The sequence below is a fragment of the Protobothrops mucrosquamatus genome, unplaced genomic scaffold (assembly GCF_001527695.2).
Source record: "Protobothrops mucrosquamatus isolate PMUCROS unplaced genomic scaffold, P.Mucros_1.0 scaffold728, whole genome shotgun sequence".
Taxonomy (NCBI): Eukaryota; Metazoa; Chordata; class Lepidosauria; order Squamata; family Viperidae; genus Protobothrops; species Protobothrops mucrosquamatus.
Window position 1 is genome coordinate 165,532 of NW_015387004.1, and position 6,000 is coordinate 171,531.

Below are 6,000 nucleotides of genomic sequence, written 5' to 3' on the forward strand. Positions count from 1 at the left end.
GCTTTGTTAACAGAATGTATAGATTACATACACCAATAAAATCTGAACATGTTAATATGTGTAGAATTTCATTCCCAGTATTTCATTCTGGATTTTTTTCAAAATAGCACATCTCAGATTTCATCTTAAATGTTTTAGTGCCTATTCATTGATATTCTTCATAAAAAAAATCTTCATTAGATAAACCAGAAAAAATCACCTCTGTGAATTCCAGTGCCGGAACTCACACATGACATACAACCTGCCTTGCCTACTCTACAAAAAAGGTGGTGGAACTCCATTCTGGGCATTCTATGAGAAAAAAAGCCCTGGTGAATTCTATGAATGTGGTATGTTGGCCATTTAGTTTAGTTACTTTAAAAATAGTATTTAGCTATTAACTAATTCATTTCTTTTAGTTCAACTTTTGGCACTTCTATTTCTATTGTTTAAACATAGTAACACCCAAGATTGGTGTGTGTGTGTGCACAAAACCCAATGTTTGAGAATGAATTAATCTAATCTTAAAATCACATGCTCCACAGTACTTGACATCCTTGCAGTATAATTTAACACCTAAAGCTGCTTATTCAAAGAAATCCAGACTATCAACATTAAACAAAATTGGCAATTTGCCATATTTTCTAAAGTTAGCATAATTTATATCATACAAAGTAAGCCAATGGGGGCCAGCTTTGGGTTTCTCAGATCTGGGCTCATTCATATCTTCATTCAATTCCTTTACTTTAGGAATTTTTGTAACCTAGTAGTAGGTAGAAAAAGCATCGTATCTAATGTCCTGATATATTTTATGGAAGTGTGTTATGATGGCAAAATAATTTGCCTGAAAATCTGAAAACTTGTTATGTGTTCATTGGGGAAAGAAATATATTGCCCTTCAACCCCTAGAGGAAAAGTTGCTTATAAAACTGTGGTATAAATAATAAAATATTACAGTATTTTTTTCTGGGAAATACTGGTGTAGGAAATTAGGCAAGCATTGTACTCTTTTTTTTAGAAGTCATGCTGTAGGAATGACTTTGCTGAAAGAACTAAGCTATTATGGTATGCATACGAATGCCAACATTAGCTGATTCTCATACATATTTTACTACTGTAAGATCTTATCAAAAGTAGCATAAGAGCCTCTAGAAAGAAATAATAATGTTACCAGTTATGATTATATTAAAAAGCTGATAAATGTTTAATTGTTAAATATAATTATAGTTATTAACTATGGCATCTTGATTTTGGAAAAGGTACACTTACAAAACGTTTAACTTCTTTTTAAAAGAGACACGAATATGCCTGAATTTAGGTATGAAACTCTAGAATTGATTGAAATCTAAGTCTTAGTAGGGTTTTTTTGTTAGGATTTTGGGCATCAACAAAATATTTCCAAATGTTATTTATTTTGTATTTATTGGTATTGTATTCAGTGTTCTGTATCTATTCAATTCACAAAGAAAACAATAGAAAATTCATTCTGGTCACGTGAACCCTAGAATAACAACACTGCTGCTCAAATAACCCCAAATTCAATAGAATAGAATTAAATCTTCACAGACAATACTTTTAAAAGCTTCCAATAAACTGGCATAAAATACTGTTGCAAAAGTAAATATCTCAGCCTTCAGTGGTTAATGAGCAGTGCTATTGACAAATGCTTTATAACATTATATTTAACAGATGATGATGATGATGATTATTATAATGATGACAATGATGACTTGAATGGTACCTAATTAAATTGAGATTTGGGGGATACATATTTGTATTGATGTAATAATTTAAAGCATGTTCTAGAGCAGTGATGGCTAACCTTTTAGAGACCGAGTGCCCCAAAACCGCCCCTGCCTCCGCTCCGCCTCCTGCCCTGCCTGCTCCGCCCCCACCCACCCCCTGTTCTGCCCACCCAAAGGGCCATGCACCGCCTCTATGGCCCGCCGCAGCAGATCACCCAGGTAGCCCTGCAGCACCATGGCAGCCATGCCCTCCGCCCACGCCCCGCAGCATCATCTGCACACTATGGGACGTGAGGGTGGAGTCTTGTCCCTGCTGCCCGGCTATGTCCTTGGCTGCGCTGCTCTGTGTGGGCCATGCCCGGGGGCGACTTTCCTCCAGGGGGGCTGCTGGTTAGGAGAGCGCAATGGGGGGAGATGGGGCTGGGGCGACAGCACGCGTGCCCACAGAGAGGGCTTCTAGTGCTGCCTCTGGCACGTGTGCCATAGGTTCGCCACCACTGTTCTAGAGCATTGGTAAAGTAATATTCTAGCAATGTTAATTGTATTGGACTGAACAGATAAATTGTAATAGATTTTAGATAATATTTTTCCAAACTTTTAAATATATGTTAGAAAAAAGGCTTTTTTTTTTATTTGAATGAATTTTAGCTTTTGGTCAGTGAAAAAGTTATACCAGTATGTGTCTCTGAAATTAAGTTTACTTGCTGTTCTGATTTGACTGTCCTTTAATATGGGACCACTTCCTATCATTGCAAAGATACTTCTGTCTATTGCTATTGGGGGGGGGGGTAATAAAAACACCTCTTTATGGAAAGACACCAGATGGAAGGAATGTCAACACACTGAAACTAATTTAGGAGATTGTTCTGATATAGAGCAAAGGCATGAGGAGAATTTAGATGTCCAGTGTGAGGCGATTAACTGCCTCTCTTAAAATAACAAACCAAAATTCTTATCCTGAGGTTACATGTAAACAAAAAACTCTCAAGGTAGATATCTGTTTTTTTGGGGGGGAAAAAGCATCTGCAGTTTTCTATTCCAAAATAGAAAAATAAATTCCCATCTTAGTTATAAAATAACACTCATAAAAAAAATCTACAAACCATATAAGAATTAGGCAAAGTGGTCCATGTCTGTTCAAATTCAGTTTTGTTAAGGTATGTCACTGTGCATATACCAATGTACCTTTTTCGCTTTAAAAACATATTGGCTTAATAATGAAGTCTCAGTTTTCCTTTTAATTACCAAGTATGTTTTAAAGAGGAATATGATGCCTCACTGGATGCAAAGAATTCAAAAACTTTGAATAAGCAGAAGTAGAGGGAAGTCTTTGTGCTAGCAAAGTTTTCTGCAAAGTTTATAGCTCTAAATAGAAGCTGAGCTCATCATTTCAGCATTCTAAATATAGTTAGACAAATTACATTCAGGAATTATTATGAATACTAGAATAATGGGCTGATGAGAAAGAAACGCTGTGTTACAAAATGTACTTCGACTGAGACATATCTTTGGTAACGAAAATTACATTCTTTCCTGGTTTTACATTCCTTATGTTTTAGTAAAATCCAAAGCCAAAATATGTGTTTTCAATTAGCTGTTCAGAAACAAGGAATTAAAAAATAATACAGAGACAAAGATATCAAATAAACAAATTCCTTCTTAGAGTCTAAGGGCGGAAGTAAATATATTCGGTGTTTGAACATAAACACTTTAGACTAATTGCATAAAGACCTCCTGGAATAGTTTATGGAACTGTAAAAAAAGCATATATACACATCCTATTGAAGTTTGTGCAGGTAGTCCTCAACTTACAAACATTCCTTTAGCAACTGTTCAAAGTTATAATAAAATAGAAAAAAAGTGATTTATGACCAGTTCTCACATTATGACCATTGCAGCATTCTCACAGTCGTGATCTCAATTCTGGTGCTTGGCAACTGGCATGTATTTATGATGGTTGCATCATCCTGGGGTCAGGTAATTGCCATTTACAACTTTCTCAAACAATTTCCGGCAAGCAGTCAACGGGGGGGAGCTGGATTTGCTTAATGACTGTGAGATTCACTTAACAATTGCCTTGCTTAGCAACAGAAATTCTGATCCCAGTTGTGGTTGTAAGTTGAGGACCACCTGTATCACATTTTAGGTTTTTCCTGCAGTGTTTATTTATTTTTATCTTTATTATTTTTAGAAATAACTCAGGCAGTGAGCATATCCAACACACTTTGTTCCTCCTATTTTCCCAACCAACAACAATCCTGTGAGATGGACTGAGATAAAGAGTTATTAGCCCAAAGTCACCCAGCCAGCATTCATGGCTAAGGCAAGACTTGAACTCATGCTCTCTCTTTTTCTAGCTTGGTGCCTTAACCACTAGATCAAACTGGCTCTCCCCCCACCCCCAACATGACTTCTGTAGGGATGAAGTGAAATTCCGTTTGCTGGATAAATAGCAATGAGGTAATATCTGAACAGGTAAATGTAGGAAATATTTAGCCAACCTGTAAATTCTTCCAGGGCTGCATCAAAAAATCCAAGTTCTATTTTAGAGTAAAATATTTATTTACATAATAAATTCTTATTTAATGAACTTTCTTTTTGGAAAGGATGTGGGTGGGTGGAGAGGGGGCAGGTGAAGATGGAAAACATTTGAACATTGAAAGAAGATGATTAACATGACTTGTCAAGACTGAAATGTTAGAGAATAACCAAGAATCAGAGCCAAAGAATCCCACATAACCACAAAATTCATCGTTTCTCAAACAGAATCCCAACCCAAGTAGGATTTCTTTCTAGTTTTTCCATGCTACGGGCCCTGTAATAATCTTAGGTAGATGAGTTCAGTGTAGGGACTGAGAATACTTCAGTTTCTCAACCCTGGTAGCTTTAAGATATGTGAAGTGGAGTTTAAGATGTGAGGACTTCAACTCCACTCCACACATCTTAAAGCTACCAAGGTTGAGAAAGTTGCCAAGGTTCAGAAACATTGGTCTAGGGCAGGGGTAGGCAACCTTGGCTCTTTTATGACTCGTGGACTTCAACTCCCAGAATTCCTGAGCCAGCATGGCTGGTTCAGGAATTCTGGGAGTTGAAGTCCACGAGTCATAAAAGAGCCAAGGTTGCCTACCCCTGATCTAGGGTGAGATTCTGATGGCTTGCTAAAAGGCAGCTGTGGACAGAAAGTAAATAGTAAACAGATATTCTTGGTTGGCAATTCTTATTATATTATATAATATTATTTAATATTATATTATTTTTAAAATAACAAAGGCCAAATTAATATTTCCTTTTAATTACGTTTTAATGGTAGTATTTTTGTACATTTGTATTTGTTTTTATTAGGCTGTTAGCCGCCCTGAGTCCGCAAGGAGAAGGGCGGGGTAAAAATATAATAAATAAATAAAATAAATAAAATAAATTCAAATCCTTCAAAAACACAACTTTGCTGCTTAGTTATTGTTTCTTATATCAGGGAATTTATTTATTTATTTATTTATTTATTCATTCATTCATTCATTCATTCATTCAGAAAATGTATATGGCTATACAACTCACTTTGACTCTTATGACTCCCAATATCCCTGGCCACGACAATCAGACCAGCCACTTGATGGGCTCCATATCATTCTAGGGTCCCCATGCCTGTAGGCACAATCATGTGTTCAGGGTCTTGAAAAAGAGTGTCAGAGTGTAGGTCAATCTTATCTCTGCAGTAATGACATTCCACAGGGAGAGAGTCATTACAGAGAAGGCCCTTCTTCTTGGTCCCACTAAATGGACCTCCTTAGGAGGGGGGACTTTCCTAAGGGAAGGGAGGTAAGCAGAGAAAGTACTGAGCCCTGCTTAAAGTTTAAAGGTTTCCCTTGTCCAGTGGGACTAACTTAAAGGGGCAGTGCTCATCTCCAATTTTCAGCCAAGGGAGCCTGTGTTGTCTGAAAGATGTATCCATCATTATGTGGCCAGTATGAAAATATGGAATGCAGTAACCTTCCCGCAGAAGCAGTACCTATTTATCTACTTGCATTTGCATGCTTTCAAATTGCTAGGTTGACAGGAGCTGGGGCGAGTAATGGGAGCTCACCCCATTGTGCAGTGCTTGGGTCTTGAACTTGCACTGTCAACTTTCCGTCTGACAAGCTCAGTGTCATAACTGCTGAGCCATCATACACCCCCTCCCCCCATAAGCCTGCAGAACCCCATGGATGAGGGCCAGATCTCTCACTTCCTATCAATACTGACTGAGATCAACCAAGAGGAAGGAAGTGAACCAGAGCAA

The 6,000-nt window shown here is 37.5% G+C and overlaps 1 protein-coding gene across 1 annotated transcript in view; it reads left to right on the forward strand.

Moving 5' to 3' along the window:
- Window positions 1-6,000, forward strand: part of NUAK1 (NUAK family kinase 1) — a 53,812-nt gene that overhangs the window by 31,096 nt on the left and 16,716 nt on the right. The gene's annotated exons all lie outside the window — the stretch shown is intronic.